This window comes from Neodiprion fabricii, chromosome 1 (assembly GCF_021155785.1).
Source record: "Neodiprion fabricii isolate iyNeoFabr1 chromosome 1, iyNeoFabr1.1, whole genome shotgun sequence".
Taxonomy (NCBI): Eukaryota; Metazoa; Arthropoda; class Insecta; order Hymenoptera; family Diprionidae; genus Neodiprion; species Neodiprion fabricii.
In genome coordinates, this window is record NC_060239.1 from 37,345,099 (window position 1) to 37,372,977 (window position 27,879).

General features: G+C 38.4%; 1 protein-coding gene across 18 annotated transcripts in view; it reads right to left on the reverse strand.

Moving 5' to 3' along the window:
• LOC124188063 (tubulin monoglutamylase TTLL4-like) overlaps positions 1–27,879 on the reverse strand; it is a 193,458-nt gene that overhangs the window by 52,987 nt on the left and 112,592 nt on the right. For 16 of the 18 annotated variants that reach the window (XM_046580363.1, XM_046580373.1, XM_046580371.1 and 13 more), the window contains one exon: positions 24,933–24,979. The gene's annotated coding sequence lies outside the window, so the exon portion shown is untranslated. Of the gene's footprint in view, positions 1–17,410; positions 17,484–24,932; positions 24,980–26,317; positions 26,338–27,879 lie in introns of those variants that run through there. The other 2 variants (XM_046580380.1, XM_046580381.1) reach the window with 2 other exon arrangements.

Sequence of the window (27,879 nt, forward strand, 5' to 3'; positions counted from 1 at the left end):
TGAAGCGAAACATGCAAATGCGAGAATTGATGCAGCTTCATTGCACTGTTGAACATTTTTGAACAGAACTTCATGCACTGTCTTGAAAGTTTTATTCGGATGCGGAACAGGGAGTTCACCATACATTGATACGACAAATTTGCCACATAACTTGGAAGATTCAAGTTACTTTTTTTTTTTTTTTTTGGTTCAAATGTTTTTCTTACAAATTTCAGTAAAATCAACAATTTTCAGTGTAAATTTAAAACAAATACAATATAATTTACGTCGCCGCAAAGAATTTGTATATTTTCAATCCGATTTCGTATATTGACCTATTGACAGCTTTTTTGTACAGTAAATTTTTAGCAAATTCACAATCATTTTTGACAGTGTACTTCAATTTTTACGAGAATCATACTGTGAAAACGCTGTGGATGTTACAGAGTCAGTTATTTATCCCCTGAGATCTTGGGTTGGAGAGAAAAACTTCAGGGATTGAAAAATACTGAATCAATTATTTGAATGGTCATTGAAAGATATTTGCCAAAATTCTCTTCGGCGGAAAATTATTGAATCAAACAACCTACGATGACTTGATTATAAGAAATTTCTTGGATTCGAGTCTTCGGGTTATTCAAATTGCAACGAAACAAAAGAAAATAAATTAAAAAAATATCACCAATCAGTGAGAACAAGTAAATATTGTTGATCTACTTTCAAGAAAGTACATTTTTCCATTAATATTCTTTCTCCGCTCCTTTCCTCTTGGTAATTTTTCACTCGCGGGGATTGTTCGGATTGTTTAAAAGAATTGGGTTTATTTAAAAAAAAAAAAAACAAAACTTCGATAAAATATCGTCACAGGTACGAGAACTTGCAGCATTCTTGCACGTCTGAATTCAGGGCACCGCCAAATATCGCGAACGAGATGGAGTTTAAAAATCTCGAATACTTGATCAGGACTGCCTTGACTACCGATTGACAATATGAGACCTTGGTCCACATCTGGTGCACTTAATTCGGTAAATACCTCTACACTACAGGCATACATGCACGCGAGTCACCTTATTCGAACGATAAACATAATCGACTACTCGTTATCATTAATTTACAGATTGAAACGAAACTCGCGAAGCTGAACTGGTTTTTAACTTTCACATTGAATCGTGTGTAAAAAAAAATTTCACCTGTATCAATGAAAAACTCGTTAAAACATTAGACGGCTTTGAAAATAATTACGAGTATCTGTAATTTCATTTTCAAAATTTCAGTGCAATATTCTGCCTATTCCGAAGCTTCTAGTGTATTTTTTTCACCATTTGAATTATACCTTTTCTTTTTATACATCGAACGATCAAAGACTATATGTATATATGTATATGTACATAAGAATAAAAATTGAGTATAAAAGTTACCAAAACTCTGAATACCTTATTTTCTCACTTTCCATACAATCATTAAGCATTACACCGCTAAAAAAAATGATTGATAACACGTTAACGTCGAGCCGAAAGTATAAAAGTTTCACAAGAATCGTACGCGAATATTACTATACCATTATGATCATCTCGCGTTATGATACCTCGCATCACATCCCTTCAGGGCTTGAAATAATAACATCGCAGAGGCATATTAAAGTTGCATGTACGAAACGAGAAAAAAGCGCAAAGCTCCGCAATGGCAACGAGCAAAGGGGGAGACGTCGCGTCCATTATTTATTCTCCTTGTTTTCGCCGTTGCTGTGCCTTTTCGTCTTTTTTCATACCGTTTTCGTTCTTACTCTTGTTCTTTCATTTTTTTCTTTTTCTTTATTTCTTTCTTTTTCTCCTCCCTTCACCTCCCTTCTGCACGGTGAAAATGCACGAGGGATTCGACCTCGTCTCCGAAGGGGTCCTTCGGGCCCCTATACTATACATATATATATAGTATGCGTATACACGTAAGCACGAAATCCGGGAGCATCAGGTGGATTTCAGGTGATCGCTTCGCTTTACACACGGAAACAACGTAAGAAGGGATCTTAAGCCGAGGGTATTAGGAAAGAATTTAATTTACCAAATCGCCAGGGAATCGATCTAGCTTCACGATCAGGAAATAAAATATGCCGAGATGATTGTGAAATTTGACAATTAGGGGGTTCGATTGTTTTTATAGGCGGTATGTTGTAGAGGATTTTGGGTACGAGTGCTGATTTTTTATTTTGTCCGTTTGCTTGAGAATAACTTTGAAAATATTTATTCTAAAAGACGGTCAACGTGAATTTCGAGTTTTATTAATTAACTGTAACACGTTTTGTAAGTGTATAATTTGAGTGTTTGGAGAAAAAGAAATCAGCTTTATTCATCGCATTGTCGATGAGGTAGGAATTAGTTTCGTTCTTAATTTTTATTTCTTTTTGTCAACTCGACACTTCCGTTCTCTCTTTCCTGATTTTCAAATTTTTACTTCTAATTTTCATATTTTCTTTCGATGTTTGTACAACTTTTAAGCCGTTCGAACTTGAGATTTCGCTTATTAAACATTAGCTTTGGATAGTTATGTTTCAGTAGGGATTGCTTGGAGGATCAAGGCCGTGTCAATAAATTCGATCGAGTAGTAACGACGAGACAGATGAAAAAAAAAAAAAAAAAAAATAAATAAAAATGACATCTTTTCCATATTAATCAGTGAAAGCTACTTTTCAAAATTATATTTAAGAGGTATTCTTTTGCAAGGATTTTTTTCCTCGCCAAGTCCAGCAATTTTTCCAGATAAGATCTGCAAAAAATATTCTATTTAAATACCCTAACGTTTAACCGATAAAGTACCAATCCGTCATAGCAGCAAAAACGAAAAATCCATCTCGAAATAAGAAAACGATGGTTAGCCGTTCTGTGAATCGATTTAAGAAAATGGTCAAAAATCCGTCCGATTCAAAGGCTCTAGACTGTATAAATGGGCGAGAAAAATTACTTTTTATGACAATAATGGGATTCCTTTACCTCAAAAATACTCGAAAGCGCCATACTTTCGAAAGTAAATATTCGCCTGAAACACCATAAACGTTCAATTATCTTACGACGCCGTTTCACGATTTTTCGCACGATTATGTCACGGAAGGTTTGTCGCCTTGGCACTTAAGCGAGGTTGAGGTTTACTCGTATATTTATAAGGTGCACGCTTATCTACGATATGCCGCGCGTGTATAAACAACATTCGAAAAAGCAGGTGCAGCTAGTTTGTAACGAAGGTACGCAGGCATTGCCCAAGAATATGATCAGGTCCTCTTTCGGTTGCGCAAGATTGTGATCACGAGCTTAGAAGCACGGGGAAAGCGGGTCGCGTATATACGGCCAGAAGAACATCTTATGGCCGGAATTTTTTTTTCCTTTCTTTATCTCCTCATGGCGCCGTGCCAACTAGCCATTAGTATCAAGTATCAACGACGCATACTTTATGCATATCGCCGGTGAAAAAGGGGGAATTTGGAAATGTATGTACGTATATACAGGCGATCGAGATGTCGAAGAGAGAGAGAGAGAGAGAGAGAGAGAAGTGTTTGTTCGCCCTGGGAAAAGTCCCCTTGAGAAAAAGCAAAAGAAAAAAGAAAAAATAATTATTAACTTATAAGCTTCGTAGTAAAGAAGCAACGAAGTTAAAATTAACACTCACCTAACATAGTAGGAGAAAAGAGAAAACTAAACTGCGGTTAAACGAGTGAATAGATAAAAATAAATGAATATAAAAATGCAGAAATATCAAAAAATAAATGTAAATTTATACATTTATAAGATGTAGTAATAAATATAAATAAAGAGGGAAAACGGTTTCATTCCCGGTTTGGGTGAAAAAAAAAAGAAGCCCAACGATTCCGCGTGTGGAAAATCTGACGTGTATAAAGTCAGTACGACAATAATGTGAATTTTTTTGAAATATCGCACATATTGAATGTTATTCGGCATATGAGAAAAATTTGATGACATTCACCGAAAACCTCGAGATTCTTACTGACTTTGCAGCTCTCTCGAATTTGTAAAGGCTTGATAGATGTCATTGAAATACTCTGAAATTGAAAAAAAAAAATATACGAGAAGTCTGATGAAATTTATACTGAAAAACGGTTGATTTGAAATCCTCAAGGTTTTAAGAAATTTTTCACAATCCTGCTACATTCTGTAATCTCAACGCAAAAAGAAAAAAAAATCGTTGAAATGACTTTAATTCCTAGAAATCTGAAATTTATTTGCAACCCTATGAAGTCTCTGAAATTTTGGAAAAATATTGATATAATTGTAGAAATCCTGCGCAGTCTTATAAAAACTGATAAAACTTTGTGAAATTTGATTTATTCGAAATGTGATGAACCTCGATTAGTTAATTTTTGCAATTCTGCCGCGTTTTCAAATCACGTAAAAACAGTTTTAGTTTCAATTATCGTTCGAGGTTTTTTAAGTACGTTACACCATTTTCCATTGTTTCAACAATTTTTTTTATTCTTCTTTTTTATTTCGGAGCTCTAGTTTCCAATTAAGAGAGCGGTTCGCGCCACCCGCCGAGCTGGTAAATTGAAACAAGAAATCGGTTGTTGTTTCAATCTGTACATGTGTGTGTGATAGAAATGCACGCGTTTTTATAGACCCGTTTATGAATGCAGTCGGTGATACAGACCGACAGAATACAAATGCATAATGCGGAACACTTTTTCAACTTATCGTTTCAATCAAAGAGTTTTAATACAGATTATCTCCTTCAGTGATTTACAGGACTCAACTTTAGCTCTGAATCTTGCCCATCGATATTCAAGCTTAATTCTAGGTTTTGTACTATGAAATAGTTTTTAATTTGTAAAATAAGTTTATTTTAAGATAAATCAATTTTGATCCAAGAATCGCCTATTTTCATCCATATTTCAATTTCTCTGTAAGTCCGACAGAACAACAGCAGTGTCGGTTTTCAAAAGTAAGATTATCCTACGATATCAACTAAGAAATATTCTCTTCTCTGCATTTTCAAATTCCGACAAAATTTTTCATTTTTTTCTCTAAAGAAAGAAACTAAAAAACAAACCTCAATCGATAAATTCTACAATAATTAACTAACATTATGTAAAATTGTACAACTATACGTAATAACATTTCGGGAGAGAGTGAAAAAAAATGTACGAAATGAAATAAAGAAGGGATTGAGCTTATCGTTAGAAACAATAAATATCACAACGATTTTATCTAAATTCGTATCAATCTCTGGAGAATCTTCGCGGGCATTTGTCCGACTATTTTTTTTTATCGAACCTCAACGTTAACGAAGAGAACGGATTAAAATCGTAACCAACTCGGATTACGGGTCTCGCCCCCTGGTATCGCAACTTGTTCGGTGTATAAATCAACGTTTCCACACATGCGCATGCGGGTATAATAAAATATAATCGGCGGCAAGGGCGTTCAGGTGTGCGGACGAAGCTCGGCTGGCCCAATCCTCGGCGTGACGGTAGCCGGACGGGCGATCTCACGCCGCGATAAGGCCCATAAAGATCCGTGTCTATTGGAGCAGGGCGCTTATAACCCCGTATAATTTTTCAATGAAGCTAAGCAGCAAGCTGAGCCACCCTGCGTCATTTTTGCGTTTGACAGAAAGTTGGGGAGGAAAGTATTGAGAATTAGGGATATTCGTTAGTCGGCAAAATTGTCGGGTAATTTAGGGTTTTTCTACTTGTCGTCTATTTTATTCGGAGATAGTCGCGCTTTGGAGTATTTAACGAATCGTTTTATTCGTAAGCTACGAAGATGTTTTGTAGAAATTATACGAGAATAAGAAAATATACTGGAATTGTATTTATGTAATTTATGATATCGATGCTTCCTTTCGAATCGTTTGAAAATTGTTGAAAATTTAAATGGTTCAGGTTTGATTTTTTTATTACAACGGCTTCTGTTTGGAAAAGTTTTATTTTTTACAGCGTCACTGAAGCAGATTTTTTTTTCTACAATGATCGATTCCGTATCGTTTTTATCTCATTAATAAGATCAATATAAATGCAATTTTTGTACGATTAAATATTCAACGATCCAAATATTATTCTAAAGAACGTGTTTCCAATGAATTTCCAAAATCGAGCCATCGTAGAGTAAAATTCAACGTATCTGATGAATTTTAAACAATTTTCAATCGATTTGAAACGAAGCATCGATATACTTAACTCTTCTTTAGGTATAATTTCGAGATGATCTATATCTGTATTTTGAAACAAGTCTTCGTAACTTTCGGTTACAATAATTTAAAAAATACTCAATGTGCGATTTTTCGTCAAAATTATACGGAATTTCAAAGTTCAAAGTTATCGGACTAACGAAAGGAAATACAAAAAAAAGAAAAAAATGGATTGTCCAATTTACAAAATATATGACGATTACAAATTTAAGTAGGATATAAATAAAATGTTTCTTTGATTGAAATAAATGCAATTTTAATTGATAAAAAAAAGAAAAAAAAAATGTAGTTCGATTACATAATTCGGATGAATCAAGTCGTTTCTATTAAAGAAAAACGACTTATTTTCTGGGTCATATTTGGTACGGTTGGCGAAAAAAAAAAGAAAAGAAATCCTTTACGTGACACGAGGTATAAATGATTCGGTGAGTCTGATTTATTCCCATATTCATCCCGCGCCGAATGAATGAATATAAAACGAAAAATCGACTCGCGCTTGCAGACGTCGCCAGACAAAAAAGCACGGTATATATAACATAATTGCGGGAATTATTATACTCCCGGGATTTTAATGATGCCCCGGAGATACGATTTCTCGGTAGTCGCGGAGGCTGTGCATGAAATACGGAACGATCTTACATATCATGTCTACAAAGAGACGCGTGCACTCGGTATAATGTAGCGTAACTACGCAGAAGCCGACGACTCGCGTCACGGTTATACATAAAAATCGGTAAGTCGCGTTATTATGCGTTGTACACGCGTCGATTATAAACCACCTAAAACGTGTGTACGTTCAACGTAACCTAAAAACGAAACCCGGGGCGATCGATTCGATCCGATGTCCGCCACGTTTGCTCAGCTGGTAAAAATGTGTTATAATTAAAAACATCGCGTCGGTTCGCACACACGTTATTCAACTTTTTTACGTAAAATTTTTCTATTTTTGTTTCATGCGTTTGTTTTTGTAACTTTGGATATGTTTTCATTAGCACGGTTATTGCCTGCAGATTCGCGTCCTTCGATTTATACACGCAACGATTGAATATCAAGGTTCAAGTACAATACACGTGCAGATAGGTGTAATTACTATATTTTTTTTTTTTTTATTTTAACAAAGTACGTTTGTTGTCTTGAGATATATGTTATCGCATGTGATCAAATTTGCTATTCGTTTTCTTCTGTTTCGAAAGAATGTTTTTTGTTACAGTCAATAAATTAGCGTACCCCCTGAAAATGGTACTGAACTGCCACTGATAGTATCGAATGGAACGAGAATATCGTACAATAAAAACTTTTCAAAAATTTTCAACATCTTTGATCCATATTTACAGCTCGCAATACGACATTCATGCATATTTTCAAAATCAAGATAACATCTCTCAAGTCAAAGATAAGGAAGATTTTTCTCATACCATGTTCCCCATTCTTCGTCAATGTAATTGTACATTATTTTGTCAATCAGTTAACATCGAATATTACCAGTTTTGACACGAGTAACCAAAACCATTATATTATTAGACAAGGCGACAAGAAAAAAAAAAAAAAAAGAAAAAGAAAAAGAAAACAAAACAACGAAAATCGGACATGTTCGTAACTTGACGTTACAAGCAAGCAAGCAAGTAAGTAAGTAAGTAAGTCTGAAATGCATCATCGCGACCAACCCTCCGCGTAAAAGAATCCGTAATAATGAAATTTCCACCAAACTTCTCCACCCCCGGTAAATTAGCGACTATTCGCTACGGTCAACCGGTCAGAAATCGGTCCCTCAATTACATCAGCCATCGGATACGAAGGGCAAAGGACAAAGAGACGCCATTCAGCCGTATGATTCTTCAGCAGACCAGATATTATAGTCAGGGATGAATTCTCGTTCCAGGGGTCCGGAATTGGCGCGATTTCAAGTGTTGCAGCTACCATCCGATCCCCGCTCGCGTCTTCGGTGCAGGGGGACCTTATATCTCGTGGGAAAACCGGGCAGGTGTGACTTCGGTCTCGATGCTTTGCTCTTCGTCTTCGTCTTCGTCTTCTCTTCTCTTCTCTTCTCCTCTTCCCTCTCCTTTACATTCGGTCTTTGCGCACGGGTGTATCCTCTGCTCGCCTCTCTCTCTCTCTCTCCCCCCGCTCTCTCGCCCTCTCTCTCGCCTTCTCTCCGTCCTTAACCTGGACCCTAGCGCATGCACAGCACACGCAAGGAGCGTGTTGAACACGTGGTTGACCAAGCAATGAGAAAAGCGAAACGAGACAGGCAGGCAGGCAGGCAGGGAGGGGGGGGGGGGGGGGGGGGGGGGGGGTGAAAATAAACGAAAACGATCGAAACGTTCGATGTTTTTTCGTAGAATTTTTGAATATCTTATCGTCTCGCGATAAAATCAATATTTTCTTTCATTTTATATTATTAAGTGAATGTTGTAGACGAGTAGAATGAAATTGGGACAAGAAAAGAATCGAGCAGAAATGAAATGTGAGGGTGAAGAATTCGAGGGACGTGAAGTTAGGTTAGAAAAAAAAGAGGTGTCGTACCAAAGACACAAGTGAAAGCTGAAACGAGTGATTAAAAATTGTCTGCATCGGACGTAATTATCTAGTTATGTTATCCGAATCATCGGTTGTAATTATCTAAATCATAGGCTTATTTTTATCAGATTTAACACGATTGACTTAGGCTGCTGTTTTTTTTTTTAAATCTCGTCTTATCACGTTTTTGTTTCGACAAATTTTTCACATAACTCTACGTATCATAAATCGTCAAAAGTACGCTAATCAACATTGATTGCGGTATAAAAATTGAGCGTCATATTATAATCAGGATTGCAGTGAACTTGTCGTTTTGAAGAATTCAACATGACATCATTGCGAAATTAAATCCTCAATGAATTCACACCTCACTCGTGATACCCTAGAAAAATGGAAAAAATGGACGCCATGCGACTGAAATATCGATTTTTTCCAATATCCTAAAATTATATTAACAAAAAATATACTCAGCGCAAAAACGGTGGGAGATAAAAAATCGTAAACGATGTCTTCGTACTCTTATTTCGTGACGAAAATAACAGGAACTTTGATTAAATTTGGTAATTACAGATCAGGTGTGATAGGAAAGTAAATGAAGTCGGTGGTTAAAGGCTGCGGCAGCAGGATGCGCGGAGATGTAACGTTCTATACATACACATGCATACACGCATACAATATATATATATATATATAAAACACATCAAGGGTTTGGTGTTCCATCTAGCCGAGCAAGGATGGATTATTATCTGATATTACATCCGAGCGAGGAGGATTAATCAGCGATTTGTCTCGGCTGATTTGTGACCCTGAACGATCTCTCGCTCTTCGATCATCGCGAGTCTCTTCCGTCCTGTGTCTAATTACTGCACCGATCCACCCACCCCCCACTCCCCTCCCCCCTCCCCCCGGGGCCGCTCTTTCTTATACAAAGAAGGGGAGGGGGTGGGGGTGTCTAAATCCGTACCCAAGCTATATATTACTGCCCGTGCCGAAGACGATCGGGGTAGGTTAAAAAAAAATATTTCCACACGAAAAATCTGTCCATTTACGAATGTGGCGTGTAACGTTATATATATATATACACGTATGTTTCGATACACGTTACGGTGCAGTAGGTCGATTCGTTTTGGCTGTCGGGCGTTACACACGTCGATTATAATATTATATACCATATACTTACACATATCGGCACTCAAGCGTTACCGTCCGCGTCAATATATGGCAAGTCTAATTATGGGAGCCGCTGATGCATCACGTATGACTTTTGTAATTAGTAACAAGCTTCGTTCGAATTATATTCACCTGGAATAATTATTAGGCAAACGATTTTTGATGATACGCGTCGCGGCAGCGAATGACGTTGATCGTTGGAACGTGACGTTAGGAAAAGACAGTTCAATCATTGAATAATAAAATTTTCGTTTCGATAGGAACGAAATAAACAATCTGCTTACTGATTTATAATATATATATATATATATATATATATACATACACGTCAGGTAATTGAAAAGAAAAATATTTGTTAATGGGTACGAATTTCGCAAGTAATTCTATACTATGTACGTATACGGCTATAATTACTTCAACTGAATTTAAATTTTTTGTTGAAAATTATAGACAAAAATAACTCTGCTGAGTTCGTAAAATTTTTCTTCACACTTTTCGGAAAAATATCTTACCGATTCAGTGACACTTTGATTTCAAAATCCGTACATCGAAAGTCCGCTAAATTTCCAGCAGAGACGAAATAAAAGAGTAAAATGAGCAGTCGATCGGATGATGGAAGAAAAATAAATAACAAATAAAACAATCGTGTGCAATAAATGTATGTAAAACTGGAAATTGATTATGCATGTATTATAAGGTAGTAAAAATTGTTTGTCATTTCGTCGATGATTGGTGTGGAGAAAAAAAAAAAAAAAAAAAAACTGACCGGCGGCCTTTGAAATTCCGCTATAAAATATAAGAATGCGGTGCAGTGGTAAAAACAACGGGTGGTCAGACACGCAGATTTGCTATTGCGTATATGTGTAATAAGGAATTGAATTCCCGAGTATTTGCGATAGAATTTCTACATTGAGAACGAAAAATATTCGACAGCGTGACGATATTTGTTAGCTAAAAAAAAAAAAAAAAAAAACGATGAAAAAACAAAGAATGGTAAAACTATATTGTAGAGAATGAAAGTAAAAACGACGAATCAGCCGGAATTAGTGTGACTGATTAGTTTGCATAACCGACCTCCTCAGCAGCTTTATAACAAACATATGTAATAACAGCGTCGCGTGTGAATGTCGAATTTTTTCTGGGTTCTGTACGATGTTATTACAGAGACGATAAAGGCGAAGAAATTTATCTAAGGAAGTTGGAATTAATTATAGAAAATATCGCGTGCCGCCCGCGGCGACGCGATCTGCGATCGAAACGATCAACGCGCGTAATGTGAGCAAATAAAGTGACAAAAACGAATATTGTACGTCGAAAAGAAGAAGCGATACGGTTCGTACTTTATGGAATTATTATGCGAACGTGGTGCGCGAGGTGAAGAAATAAAAAAATAAATAAATAAATAAATATGCGCACGGAATTCACGCCGCGGGGATATTTTTATACCTGGTGACAATTAATTGGCGGGGTCGTTGATTCCCGCGAACTGGTTAAATGATAGCAGTCCCAAATCCGGCGTGTTCGAAAATGTTTAATTTTGGGCCTACGGCGACAGATCGGCTGAGTAACGTGATATAAATTCTGAGCGAATACATTCGTCGCTGGATTTCGTTTATAATCGCCAGGCGGCTTCGTCATGTGCGCAAATGGTTTTTAACACGACTCGCGTAAGTTACGAGAAGAAGTTATCGATATTATTCGACGGGCGACGCGCGCAGCATTTAATGCGAATTTCAATAACGTCGTAAAGTACCTCGACACCTCTGTAATTCAGGTTTAAACTGCCTGTGCGCATTCTGCGCACGGCCGATATCATTTTCCGTACGTTTTACGGGCGGAGCGCAGTTGCGGGAAAAATACTAAAATTCACAGATGTGACCAAATCGTTCGACGATTCAACGAGATTCCGTGTAATTCACGGCGTTTCCGACCAACCAACGTTACAAGACTTTACACGCTTGCACGCTTGCGCAAGCTCGTTAAAATCCCAGAGACGATACTTTGGCGCATTGATTTGCGCACGTAAATAATAGTCCGTCGTAAAACTCTGCGAGACAAGTTACCGTCGCATCTGGTCACTCTTCGACTCAACGCAAATAATCGTATATTTTATAAAATACAAGACTTTATTTCTGCGTGGAACTTTGAGTTACAACTGTGTAAGTGCGCCTGAAAAAATTTATTAAAAGCACAAGAAGGAATGACAAGAAAAAACAAAGAATACTATTTCCAAGATGCTGTTACAACGATTTTCATTACGATTATACGAATATATTATCGTGATCAATTATTCGTACGGTATAATATGTACAATATTTTACATACAAATGTAAGGGCAATCCGAGTAATGCGGGTGGAAGTGAATCTTCAAACAAAATGTGTCAAAAAAAAAAGAAAGAATTTTTTTGATACAAGAAATGATGATCCGATGATACGCAAGAGTACAAAAACTTTCTCAATGACCCAGCAAACTTTGAAATTTAATAACCATCAGGCCCAGAATTTTGAAAGTCCAACAATTTTACCTACTTGACGAAGAGAACTTTGTTCGATGATTTTGTCTACGACGAATTGACGCAGAAATTCATCACTGCTTTCAAACTCGACTCAATGAATCCTGAAGACTTATAAAAACGTTCATTTAGTCGTCCTTAAAAAACTTACTTCTGTTCGATAAAGATACGTAAGTTCTTCGAGTTTTTACGATCAGGCAAAACTGGGAAAAGCTAATTGCGAATAATATTGTGCATTAATTATGAAACGTAAGAAAATCTGCTTTCGGTAATAAAAAATCAGCGAAACAGCCGCAGGAAGGAGATCGAGGCTCGAAACTGCGGCTCGTGATCGTTTTGAAAGATGACGCGATCCCTGAACGCGCGTCAAAGGAGCCAATTAAGCGACCCTGCAGACGCGAACGAACTGTCTCTGGATTTCATCCGAGCTACAGATCCAGACGTTGAGATAACGCCGCGTGATCCTCTGCAGAAAACAGCTCTGCGGGATCGAAATTCCGCTGTTGCGTGCGGTAATAGAAACGCTTTCGTAACTGCTCATGTTATATGTATATGTAATACAGCTGAAATTTTTTGTAAGACTTTTAAAAAGCGAATTTATTTATTTCATTCTTTTCACCGCAACAGACATCAACGTCATCTCTGTACGCTTGTACGATTACGTATGAAACTCTTCAGCGCAAAATGGAATCGCAATTCTTATTTAAACTGGAAGTAAAGGAGATTTATAAAAATAAACTCGCGGTACTTTTAACTACACCTTATCTATCTGTGATTTCTTATTCGAACGAATCTGTATTTCTTTCATTCTTCTTTCTTCTAAATCCCGTATTTACACCGGACAAGATTTGAAATGAAAAATGTTGTTGCGATTCTTTCGTAAATATCTTTAATTATTGCATGTCACAAAATTTTCATCCGTCTTTATATATGAACGATAATTAGCGTATGCGTCACAGTGTGTAAAATGAAATTTAATTCCATACTTGACGATCAAATTTAAGCAATTTTTTTCCAGTAAATATTTTTTTAATTTTCTATTTTTTATAGCAAAAATCTCTAGGTAACCGGTTAACGATATAAAATTGAAATTGTACAAGGCCGCTTTTTTTTTAACCTGTAAATTACCTGTCAAAAATTTCTTCTCTTTTATTGTTTTTCAAAACACTTTTTCCGCATTTGTGATGTACAAGAAGGTAACGAACGAATTGGAGTAAAAGGCGGAAGTTTTGCACGTCGGAAGTGAAATGTCATTGAAAAATTCAAGACGTGTTACCCGATGCAAAATACGCTGAATAGCTGTAATATTATTATATACATGTATATATAATATATGCGGAATTGCCATTTAATCGTGTATGTGATTCGCTCTCTTTTGCAATCAGCGAATCAAGCGTTTACAAATCGCGCCCGGCGACGCGACGTGATTGACGGGCACAAAAGGAATTTAAAGATTAAATAACGTGATAAAAACGCAACATTTTAAACCTGCAAAGTCGCCATTAAATACGCTGTTAATAATCCGTCGTTAATACGGTGAATCGTGTCATTATAAAAAAAAAAAAAGGTCAAAGTCAATTAATGTGTGTTTGAATTGTATAAATTTAGTATTGCGGATTCACCAGAATTTCTCGATCTTCTTTAGTTTTTTCTTCTTCGAAGCCATGTGAAAAATGTAGCGGTGATTCTCGGTTCTTGAAACGTCGAGGTTTAGTAAAAAGTAAACTTTTAACTCTCGGCGTGATCGTAATAACTTCCCTCACTCTCTCGTTCCTTCGGTGAAAGATAAAAACGATCGCGAAGTTGAGAAAAGGAAAAAAAAAAAAAAATAACGATCCATCTTCATAGATCGTGGGTAATAATCCGGTTCGGAAAGATTGGAGACGGATGAACCGTGAGAAAAGTGAAGAAAAGTGAAACGAAAACGAGGAACACGGAAACGGGAATGGAGAAGAGGAAAGGGAGAGAAGAAAAAATGAAAAAAAAAAAGAAAAAAAGGAAAAAGATGCATAACATATGAAAAAGGTGACGCGGTTCTGGGGCCTCCTTCCTCCCTGCACGCTCCTCGCACACGACCACCACGTTTCAAGCACGCTTCCTTCCCGTATTCCGATACACATAACGAAGCTTCGTCAAGACGCGGGGAGGCGAGCCGAGGGGCGAAGAGGCGGGGGTTTCGAAGGCGAGCCGAGGACAGGTGGCGACGAAACCAGGGAACCTCCGTGCCACCGAGTTCTCACGCGCGAATCTCCAGCTGCCGCGACTCCACGCACGCTGCACGCACACGCAAGCACGCGCCCCTCACGCACGGGGACTCCTTCGCACCCACCGCACACAGGCTGACAGATGCCGGCGTGGGGTGGGTCAGGGATCTAAAAGTACATGCGCGAGGACCTCCGGCTTACGGCGGGATTCGAATTCCAAATTTGTAAAAGCTCCGAAAGCTCCGTAAGCGACTAATTTTGATTTTTTTACTGGGAGGGGGGGGACTCGAGGTTAAGAAATCAAACTTGGACGAGACAACAAATCACGAGAGTGGAAAATTTCAAAGGGGCGTAATTCCGAGGTGTCGAAGTTCCGGATGTGTGAAAATGAGAAAACTTGAAAATCCGAAACACTGAAATTCCGGATGATCGAAGATTTTCGGTTCCGTCAATTTTTGGCTTTGTGATATTTCGTCGCTTTGATCTTTCTTTGGGGTTTTGATTTTCGATATTTTCAGTTCGGAGTTCTGGTCATTCTGATTTTTTACACCCACTCGTTTGGGAAACTACGCTGTGTGAGGATGTTTTAATTTTACCGAACTTTGCTCTATCTTGGCTTGAATTTTCTTATCTTCTCGCATTTCGGAACTTTGAGCCTTCGGCATTCCGAACATTCGAAACTTTGTTGTTTCGTAAAAGTTTGATTTCTTTACTTCAAGATTCGCCACCAAGTAATTCGAAGTTTGTCAAATTCGGAAATTCAACCCCGTCTCACCACCTCGAGTCCGCCACCCTTGTGCAAATTCAAATTACGTTATCAGTCCGGGTGATGAAAGCTCCGGACGATTTTCGTTCATTATGACCGATCTTTTCTAACGATAACCCAAATTTCCAAGTTGAAAAAAAAAAAAAAATCCAAAAATTTGACCAGATTTTGGGAATCCAAATGAAAGGTTTCACTGATCAGATATTTATTGCAAAGTTTATATCAACTTAGCTATATTAATTGAAAAATAATACCTAAAAAAAAAAATAAGTTTTGACATATTTTGATCCAATTTTTCTCGTACTATAAAATCGAGCGGACGATTCGGTCCAGAAACTTTCCAACATCATAACTACGTACATTCGGAGTTTTAACCATTTTCAAAATACGAGAAGACATCGTGAATGAAATCATATAATCGTAATAATATATATTCAAATTTTATACTCACGGATTCATGGATAATAAATAACTTACTCCCAAGATTCGTTGATTATAAAAGATCAGCGTCGTTTCACAAGATAAAATTTTCAACGAAATCCCGGCTTTACGTTTAGCCGAAACTCGCACCTAGCCCGGCAACGTTTTTAATATCCCGCGTTGAATCGTCACAAAATTTCAAATCAGAGTCTACGGCTGAAAAAGTATTACAAACACTCCGATTCACCGATAATCGTGACAACGACCGCGAATCGCGAGGTTATCGAACAGGAGTGAGTGCCCTTGACCTAGTTTCGCAGGTTGCCTGGGTATTCAACGAACGATCTGTAAACTCGTTTGGCAATCGACCAGAATGACGAAAGAGCATGTAAACAAATGGGCGTAAGGTTCGTTGACGCTTGAAGAACTCAACGAGTCGTTATTTATTACGACCTTCTTATTTCTATACAGGTGTATTTTTTATTTTATCTTACTTATCGATACAGACACTCGAACCTATACCAAGATAGAAAATTTTTTTTAATTCCCGTCATCGACTTCGGATTCGAACAATGAATTTTCCTCGCGCGAAGATGTAGGTACGAAACTCGGCGAGCTTGCGAGAAATCAATTTCCTTGGAGGTTGAAACGTGATTACCGACACACCCATCATCGTCCCGCAAGCGAATATTACGAGATGCACTCGCCTCTTGCTCTCGGCGAAACCCCCGAGACGCATATTTTCATCATGCAAATAGCGAATCGATTCGTTGTATGAATATGTGTATATTTACATGCATTTATACCGAGATATCAGGAGGCCGTAATTACCGGTATATGCGGATTATTATTTATTGCCTGTAAGACCGCCGGCGAGTACGGGGAGAATTTTATTTATCGCTACGATATAAATTATACACACGAGCAGTGTCATTCTCCAATTAAGCATTTAAAAAATCTTTGGTACGTGAGTTCGTGTTTGTGCTTTGAAATTCTTGTAAGAACGTGTGGTCTTGATAAATTGCTTCGTTACGAACATGTCGCTGCAGAAATCTGGCGGTGAATTTACCGTTATTCTTTGCGATTATTCATCCGCTTTTTCCTCCTACGCGAGTGTAAACATTCGTTAATTGTATACCCTGATCAACAATATGCGGAAGATTTTCGAAATACGAGTAATACATGGTTTAGGTTTTTCATTTTCACGAATTACCGTTCAATTCGCTTTTCCATTTACAGTATCAAGCAACATCGTTTTTGCGACACTTATTAAATTCTTCATATTTGAGAACTTAGAATGCGAAGTTCTGGATCTACGCAAAATTCAGTTAATTTATCAAAAACTTAAGTTTCGAGTCCCTACATAAAGATCCAAACCACGCCCATGACATCCATGAATCATGAGTCTAAATCCGCAACGTATCGAGTATAATACCATAAGTTAATAAATCGGTAACAATGCTACCTCTGATCTACCAAAAAACCTCTTATCCCATATCTTATTTGCTATAAAAAATATCCGTCGATCACTTTTCAATAATCTCTGAAACCTGCAACGCACAATGCGAGTAATAATTCACGATATCGTAGATAAGTAAATGCATCTTGTTCAACAATCTTTCATTCGTGTATGTACACCTAATTATTCTTACAGTAACATCAAGTCGAGACCCCAGTTTTCTCCCCACCATCCATAAGTACTGCAAGTAAATCCTCGACAGATCGTACGTTGCGTTATAAACCTCCCTCCTCCTCCTCCTCCTCCTCCTCCTCGCCAATCTCTTCAATTTTTCTCTCTCCCTCGTTCTCCTTACTCGGCGCACGAGTCCTTCCTCCGTCCTTCCTCATCGGCGTAGCCGTCGCCTCGGGCCCCATCCCTCGGTCGGGGGGGGGGGGGGGGCTCGCTCCGGGCACAAGTTGCGGGTCCGGGCCCCGCGTCCCTCCCCCCCCTCCGCACCCGCGCCAAGCTTGTGCCGCGCATGCGCCGGCTACCGTGCGCGTTGGCCGCGTGCTCTGCGCGAGCCGCGACACAAAGAAGAGGCAGGCTCGACCCTGAAGTTGCGCAGCGCGCGCCGCGCCGTCAGGCCCCGCGTATTTTTCTCCGCCCGGGCCCCGCGGCGCATGCCCTCGCATGCTTCTGCTGCAGCTAGATGCATCGCGCAGGCGCCGGCGCGGCTATATAAGGCCCCGGGGCCTCATAGAGCGGCTCATTCGATCACCGAGACCGAGCCTGATCGCCGTATATTAGCCGTTAGATTTCCGCGGCGCAGAATTAGCTGCATCGTAGGAAAATTTTCCCCACTGATTTCTGTCCGGACGTTAATCGTAATCTTCTCCCGTCGCGAATTTCGAGCCTTGAAATGTGCGCCGTCGAAGTTCGATCGTCGCTCGTTGACCCCGATGCGCGGCGAGATAAGGCCCGCTTTTGGGGCCCGTCCGTTCATCGCGCAAAGAGTGCTGTCGTCGCGAGGGTCAAGCTGTGGCTTAAAAGGATCGGGAAGCACCCTTGTTCCACCAGCGATGAGGCCGTCGACTGGCAGAACGCCGCCAACGAAAACCGGGTCAACGACTCTCAGGTGCGTTGGGTCCGGTCCGGCATGACTTACACCCTTCGGGAACTGGCCAACGTCGTTGATGACAACCTGCTCAACGAGCTCCGCGAGATCCAGGCCCGAGTTCAGTGAAGATGATGATTCGGGAAGGAGGAGGAGGAGGAGGAGGATGAAGTAAGAACCGAAATGTGATATCGAACAGCTTTACTTGAGCCTTCTCGGCTGTAATAGTGACTTGAAAATAATTTGCTTGAGAGAAGAAAAACTCTACTATATTCTACTATATTTTCAAAACTCATTGATATTCGTACTCTAATCAGAATTTCGTCGACATCTGGTTAAACAACTTTAATCGTAAGCCTATCGATAATTACGGTGAATCGAATTTATGTCGTGTGTAGCGTGAACATGTCAATTTATTGTACGTTACTTATGGACAAAGATTTACCGAAAAGTCACCATTCTTTTCTCATCCTTTTTTTATTTCATCAACTTTTTAGATTAGCTTAGATTTAGCAATAGTTATCGCTTAGCGAGTAGATTTAGTGTTTAGAATAAGCGTATAAATCACCTGCAATATTGCTCAAGCTTTAACTGCGTTTGTAATTGATAATGAAAATGATTCAGTTCTTCTTTTTGATTCTCAATACACATATTACTTGTGTGTAGGTATTATAAAATGGTTAAAGATTTATGCGGTTTAAGCATAAGTCGTGAACTGTGATATTAGCTTCTGATCGATAATTTTTCGGTGTAGTTTTTAACGTTAAATTCATATATTTTAAGTAAACGAATAATAGGCGAACGTGTAAAATTGTATCGTTCGCCGACAAGGCCGCCCAGTGCATATTGTATAAACATGAAAATTCTGTGATGAAAAATTAGGTATATACATACATTAATACATATAATTTTAAATAATTGAGGAGTGATTTTCTATGATAATATAAGGTGCAATTGGAAATAGTTTAATTATCATCAATATAATTTTTATTATACGTACGATTCAACTGTGATAATAGCTTAATGATTCAGAGATAAAATGATCGACGATTACTGTCATACGTGATAAACGATTTGATGTACGGAAATTCTGCGATGGATAAGAAGCTTGAAATTCGGAGAACGAAAATTTTTGTACATTAGAATTAGAAAATATGATAAACTGTCTTCCAATCATGTGATATTAGGCTAGATGAGATAAAAAGAAGAATGTTCTTTTGTAGCTTTTAAGAGACAGAGAGAGGGAGAGAGAGAGAGATAGAGATATGAATATTGAAACTGTGATACTAAAAATCATAAGGATTTTATTACAAAATTATATAAGACTAAAATTATAACGCTAGATGTAATGAATAATATTCGTTAATAAGGACTTATAGGATAATGAAAAACTTGGCTCGACGTTGTTTTGTGATATCTAGATAATTAACGATCTGAATCGAGAGTCGGCTGACCCAATCAGATTGATATCAGAAAATAATAATTGAATTCACGTGTGTCAAAATTGTCTTCGTTTGCTATATGCTTTTGTATTTTAAAGGAAATATTTTCTCTCAAGGATTTCGAGTTCGTCTTCTATTTTGTTTTTTAAAACTCTTATTATGCACCATTTATTTAACGTTTTGTGATTTTTCGTATACGCCTATATATAACATATGTACTATTTTATAAACGTAATTCGTTTAATTATTTTATTACGCACACTGTAGCTTTTTTTTTCTTAGTTTTGGTTGATTTTTGATTTTTTCGTTCGAATCTCATGATTCGTCTCGTATGTTATTCATCTTTTTGTGTCGTTTTGTTTCTTGGACAGCATGATCCAATCTCCTATTGATAATTATGTGTGTTCTCATCGTTTTATGACTTCTAACTACAAATATACAATAAATTGTGTGAAATGAAATTATACCATGAGTTTTCTTTATCACCCCAAAAGAAATCTTTCCCAAATTCCTAAATCCTGCATCAAGAATTATTTTAAAATAAGACGAAAATAATAATTAACATCGCGAGTAGAAGAGAAAAACTAAAATAAAATATTAACAATTTTCTACGCTACTGTTTTTGGTTGCTTTTTCAAGCTTCGGATTTAAGTTTTTAAATTGCTCCTTGTTGGATCGTCGCCTCTTCTCTGCACGTTCGTGAAATTGAGAAAATCGAAAAAATTCATTCGTCTAATAAAGTCTATAGTACGTAAATATTGTAGCACAACCTCGGAAGTATAATTTTTACACATTCAGACAATGTTTATTAGAATTCATATCAAATTCCCGTTCCGATTACACGCGTTATCAAATTATTACAGACGTTATAAATTACGTTGAAACTTGTACAAATTTGTAATTACACTCGGCATTTAATTAAATCCCCTGCATAGGTAAGGGAATCACGGAATAGCTTTCTAACAAAAATTATAATTAGTAGGTATATAAACGTACGAATGCATTAAAAAGCTTCCATAGAAGATTATAATTGCCGAAATGCTGTGTCAATAAAATCACAACAACAACAATAATAATAATAATAATAAGAAGAAGAAAACGAGAGAAAAGACTTTCGCCCTTCGTTCGATATGCTTTACGTCATGGCACGCTGAATATTTTAAATTAACAAATAAAACAAGTCCTAGGATGTATGCAATGATTCCTTTACGACTCGGGACGGAATGCCGCTGCTGTGTCGTTCCGTTAAAGGCCCATAAATTTTTCTCTATTTTTAGATTTCGGTCCCGCAGCCACGTGGATGGGCACTGGCACCATCTGTTACAAAAATTTCCAACCCTCGGTGTTTGAGAATGCATCTCAGTTCCCGCCATCATCGGTAGATGTCTATCCCTTGCAAAATATTCCTCCTCGACTTTGAGTTTTTCCTCCGATAAGTTGAAGTTTTTCCTCTACATGATCCTTCAATTTTGAAGAAATTTTATTTGCATCTTTTTAAACTCAATTACCATTCATTTTTTCACGACATTTTTCGTTAATCGGTGCAATTGCGACGCGTGCAGGAAATATTCGACTGAAATAAAAGATTCACATCACGCTGTGAATAAGGAAACACAAAAAAGAAAAAAGAAGAAAAATCACGAAACGTTTCGTTACAGCTTTATCAAAATTTCATCGTAAAGTTATATAGACCATTTTACAGTTTTTTTTTTTTTTTTGTACCTTTCGTTTGCTCCGATGAAAAATATTTTACAGTTAAACGCCCATCCGTCGTTATTATTTTTCAAAAATTGTTCAGCGATGATTTTCGGTATTCGAAAAGAACGGATGAAAAGGATCTTTTTTTATTATCAAATAAATATCAAGTCGGGCGAATGTAATTTTTCTACACAATATACATCGGGTGAAAGAAGCAAGGAAATGCTACACCAAATTAATCGTATCGTTGTTTTCCTTTCTCATTTCCTTTCTTTTTCCCTGCTCGCTAGCAGAGGTAAGATAAAAAAGTAAAATGAAAAAAAAAAAAAAAAAAAGAATGAAAGAAGGAAGAGACGAGAGAAGAAGAAGGAACGTATTTGTGATCAGATTACAGCCATTACCGGTCGTTATACGGGTAGCCAAATATGCCCGAATCCCTTTATTGTACCCTGCAATTCAATTCAATTTTTCCATTTAGATTATCAGCCTGATCTTTCCTGATCCATCTCGACACCGTTCCCCTGAAAACGTGCCGTGTGCGTATAAATACACGTATAGAAATATCGTCACGGGTATAGTAATAAATACGTATAATAAACACACGCTCACACATTCACGTATGCATGCACGTACGTTGTAGGCGTGTATAACCGATGCAGTGTGTGCACTTTTTGCCCGTTTTGAAATCCGACACGACCACCATAGAGCCCCGATATTCTTCGCCCTGGAAATATCTTGCGCCGCACAAAAGATCACGCGCTACTTCTTCTTTTTGTGGGATCCCGCGTGTATAACGAGTACCTACTTAAATACCTTATACCTACAGCTACACCTAATCTCTTCAACCAAAGTGGCAAAGTATTGGGTTACGTTTTAAAAAAGAGCCAAAGAAGGAGGAGGAGAAAAAAAAAATAAAAAATAAAAAAGACTTTCGAAAATATTGTTAAATATTTTGCACCGTACGTCGTCCCTTTTTTCTTCTTTTCCTTATTCTTCTGCACGGGGCGGAAACAAGTCGAATTATACCTACTTAGGAAATTCCTACTTTATTCGCTCTTCCTTTCTTCTTTCGTTTCATCATTCGACAACAACTGATATTGTCTGTGAACGCTATTCAAGATTTTTCTATCTACTTTTTTTTTATTTATTTTATTATCGAATTATCGATGAAAATTTTGCATGATTCGATGAAACCTAGTGTTAATCGATCTTGCTAGTTTTTATAGCAGAATATAGAAAACCATTTACTTATTCTTTTTTCGTTTAACATGCATCACAAAAATGTGCAATATTTCAAATACCGAATTTTTAGAGTTTTATTCACTTTGAATCGATATTTCTTCTATTATCGATTGAAATACGTCCAAACTTTTCTCACTAGCATCAAAATTTGTAAAAATTTTGTCTGTATCGATAATAATTTTCACGATTTATCCATAATACGATTAGAATACGTACGAACTATTTTCCGGAACATTTTTCTCTTAGTTTTTAAAAACGTCGAAAAAATTTCCAATCTTCCGGAGCTATAAATAAAGGAGAAAAAGCTTTTCGAATCAACCTTAAAAACGATTTTCAGTTTTAACTGCTCTTTCAGGTCTATGACGGTGGGAGTAAAAATTCGCTCATCGAAGAAGAGAAAACTCGTATTTTTCCGCCAATTAGCAATTGCTACTAAGTTAAAAATAATCGAACCCGAAAAAGTAATCGAGCACGATTAGATTGAATCTACGTAATTTCGTATGTTTTTTAAACGGTGCACATAAAATCAAAATTTCGTAAATTATACTCGATTAATCGGGAAAAAATAAACGATTTCATCAAAAATCGATTATTCTTGGTCAATCGACAATCATTGCCAAAACGGTTAGATCGTTTCGCGTGTGAATCTCCGATGTTCGATCTCGCAGAAACTTGTTTGAAAAAAGCGGCGTTCCATCTGCTTCGGAGGTCTGCGGAATAATGGAGTAGTTACTTTTTCACGGGCCGAAAACTCGGAGTTAAAAGGCATTCGAGTAACTGTGACTATTACAGAAAACTCGAAAGACTTCGAAGGTAGTAAAAGCGGCGAATGCATTTCCAGTTTCGATCTGCAGCGCAGTCACTTAAATTTCCAAAAGACTTCCAGACGACGACCTTCTATTATACACATACATATGTATGTATACAGAAGAACGATTTCAAAGTTATTTCAACTTATATTTGCCACAATGACTTCGTCGTCCACGATCCCCCGCCTTTTGTGCATTTCGGTTAACTTGCAATGGTGCCGGCGTCGAGATGTCGGTTTCGTTCTCGTCAAGTTCCCAAAAAATGCTGAAAAACTGTGCAATTGATGAAGAAAAATTGCCGAGCATAAAACACCGGCGAAAATAACGCCACTGTGTTTAATATTGGGGATTTTTCAATGCTTTTCACGCGACGAAAAAGAACTTGATTCCGATTTTTGGAATCTCGTTCGGCGCCACTGGGCGTAGAAAATTTTCACATACAATGAAGAACCAAGATACCGCACAGCCGGCCATTGAACGACAATATTATATTGAGACAAATTTCTTAAAAATTTACCTTTTCGACTGTTGAAAGGGACAATTATTGTATTATTTGACGTCGTTTTAGGCTAAGAGCCGCAACAGCTCAGACTTTCCTGCAGCGAAACGTTTTTAAAGCTCACGGATGAGCTGAATCGAAGAATGGAGTGTTTCGAGTGTGGGCGAGAAGAAGAAGGAGGAAGAAAATCTGGAAGAAAATAAAATAACCGCGACGCAGGAACGTCGGGATGGAGAATTGGATATTTGTAAAATTTCTCGCGATTCTGTTGTTGTTATACCTGCAGCGTTGTATCCCACTTTTCCTTTCGAGAATGAAAGTTTCACGGAGATACATACGCACACGTCATTCGAATAAAAGCTTTAAGCACGGTGGCTATGTTATTTGTGAAAATTGTAAAGACGCCAGATGCTCGGCGAGGATCGACGACGCAGTCGATAATGGACATATTAAGTCAATTTCGAACGTCATATTTCGTTCAAATACCTTTGGCTGAACCAACCGTGTGAACTTAGGCTCGGTCCAAGCCAGCTAAAGATACAGAAAGCGGGATATTATGTTTTCACGGATTACGGATCCGGCTTTGTAAACTACTCGCATTGCCAAAAACCCAAACTGCCAAGTCGCGCAGATGAACGTCGTAAGAAAGGGTTTCAGGCTTCCGTTTTACATCTCAAAGTTTCATCGGAATATAATGATAGATTTTCACAATGATTGGTCGATTATTTTTAGGGTCAGGAATCAGCTTGTAATTTTCATGGTTCTGAGAAGGTGACGACAATGGGAACCTTTGTTGCTTTCATCTGATGTTGCTGGATGAGCAACTGATCTTAGACTCCGCAGTGTGTTCTACGAGTTTGTAGAAAATTTCGTACTTGATCTAATAAATGGAAAACAGTCAAGGTTTTAAGGCAATTGAACTGACTCACCCTATTAGGTTGCACCGTGGCGAACAGCTTCATGTAGAGACTTATGACTGCAACAAAAAGAACGATTCATGATAAGTTGCGTGATGGAAGATGACTTGAAAGCGGTTGACATCGAAGACAATTAGCGACTTTCGGTAACGTTTGAGAATCTCTTGGTACGGATCGAATCTATGCTCGTAACGATTTAAGACAAAGGCGGGATTCAAGTTGACCCGCATGAAGGAAGAATGAAAAAAAGAAACGTATAAAATACAGAGACAAGGCTTTTCAGGTATGATTCGAAGGTTTGATATTTCGAGTGGACAGCGCCTCGTTCACTTCTTGGCTAGTCGATATATCTATACGGTATGATATTGCGTCCGTTGAATCGATAGGCGAAGAATCGGTGAACCAAGCAGTTTTGAGACCCTTGTAGAGGCAAGTTCCGAGCGACTCGTGGGTGAGGAAAGAGGGACTTTTGGTTCGAGATCACGGGGCATAAACTCTGACAAACGAAGCGTCAGTCAATCTCCCCGACGGCAATTCTCGGCCATCGGTTAGCTGCGGCATCATAGATGAAACCCAGAAAGTAACACACCGTAGAATTTATCTCCGGTTGAGGCATGAGCCAGCGGAGCTTTTCAAACACGGGAGTACAAGGAGTGGAAGAAGGGCCATTGTCAGACAGTCGAACACGTGCAGGGGCTAAAATCGTCAATCTACGTAAAAGGAAACCCATAGAAAAGCCATAGCCCTCTTATGGCGATCTTACGAGGGCTCGGAAACCTATACTAAGTGGATAATGGGCCAATGGTGCAGCCGCGGATCTCGGCTCACTTCACGGAGTGAAATCTCTAGCTGTTTCGACGGCGCGATCCTCGAATGTTTTCATTTTTTTCTTAGTATTCAATCTGAAAAAAACACAGTTTTGGAAAGAAAACGACAATTTTGCACGTAAGAACTATACGGATTCCCATACCGGCATATTACCGACGTCCCAGCCGCTTCGTAGCTCAGACACGAACCCTTCCCAACTTTGAGTTTCTCTGTTTTCGGAATGTCGGTAAATTGTCGGTATCGGAATCTGTAGACAGAACTCTTCTTGTATAACTACTAAGACCGTTATTTTGCATCATATATCCTTGTACGTATCGCGATGATAAGTTGTACCACGTGTTATTCCAATTCCAGACAATATCGAAACCGTTGCTGCAACAATACCAATTTTACTAGATTTTCCTACAGATGCTGTAGCAAATGACATTTTTTCAGTCTGTTATTGGCCTCAGCTACGCCACTGTCAGATTTACAGAGGCCAAAAACTCGGCCAATAGGCCAATGCCCATTGTCGAGATGCGGCCGCTATTGTGTCGGGGAATTATAGAAATATTTGTATCTTAACGCACACCACAGATTTCCGCCACAGCCGGCTGAAGAGTAGCTCCACCTTCTTCTTCTTCTTCTTCTTCTGCTTCTTCTATTCCTTCTTTTATTTATGCTTCCTCGTCTTCATCCTTGGGAGATTTCAAAACCAGATTACTTCTTCGTTTTCTTTTTCTTCTCATTCTTCTTCTTTATAGTCGGCACTCCATCACGCACTAACCATCCTGTTCTCCATTGCCTTCCCATCCTCCAGCGACAATTAGAAGACGCTCATTGTTGCTCTTCCACACTGTACTCGAGAACGATCGTTCTTCTCTTCAGATTATCTCGATCACTCGGCCCAGCTCTCGGTATTTCATTCGCCACCGATTGTCCCATGCACTCAATCCGAACATTACCAAGACTATTCAGTCAGACTAGAAGTCAGTCCAAGTAAGCTAGTCAAAGTCACGCAAAGTCATTCAAGTCACTCGAACTCGCAATCAGCGTCAGTTCGTCAGGTCAGAAAACTTCACTTGAAAATTGTTGAAACCACTCGAATTCATGAACTCTTGATGTATCCGGTTAACACTCTTTTTCAGATAACGATCAGTCCCTCGCACACTTCAATTTAGATATCGTCTCGTCGATGAGTGATTATTCCAAGAAAGCGTTACGCGAGTTGAAGTGCTATTTTAATGCGTGTTATCCATTCGCGACGTAATTCGCATGGTGTATCGCAGTTTACATTTCGATGATCCTTGAACTTCTTGCTTCGGTTAATCACGCTACGCTTCCATACCAAAGGGTCCACGAATACAACCACCAGCCTGACTGACAGGCGTTACTTTCGGCGACCGTGGTGCTGATTCTTATGTGTATACCAAACCCAGAAACCTCCTTGTGTCGACGTTCTTCACCCAGGCATCCACAGGTTTCGCGTTACGTTATACACATGTGCTCCAAAAGCGTCTGCAGCGTGTTCCGCACGTGGTTTTAGGGTAAACACATCCACTATATTTACACAATATACAGGGTGGTCCGTTAAAACTGGGATTCGGTCAAACTGGACCTATTTCTATTACATACAAGACACGAAGAAGAAGAAGAAGAAGATGTAGCATCAAAGGACATGTTACTCAAAGTGAGTTACAATATTGAGAAATCGAATGGTAAGTGGTCATTTCCTAATATCCAAGCAATTATCGACACAAAATACAGTCGCCTTCGTTAGCGAGCAGCGCCACGTGTGTCGGCTCTTCTCACATAGAATAAATATGTTCGGAAAAGTGAAATGAAAACTGGAAAACCACGTGCTCGATCAAGTGGCTGCACATGAGAATGGACCTGGTCAACCACCATTTCCGTCTAGCAAGAGACTAGAGCCGCTAATTGGAAGCCGAATCGTTAGCAGATTTCCGATTTCCAAAGTGAATTTTGAATCTTTTCCCCGAGATTCGAGCCGAGGCTGACGAATTTATGAAGTCATTTCACATTTTCTTTTGTAAAAAGGAAGGATTTAGGGGGCGAAGAAAGAAGATCTGAACGTAAAAGGAACGTGTGTTTGTAGAGGTCGCGACGCTTTTGGGGCAAAGGGGAAATTTTT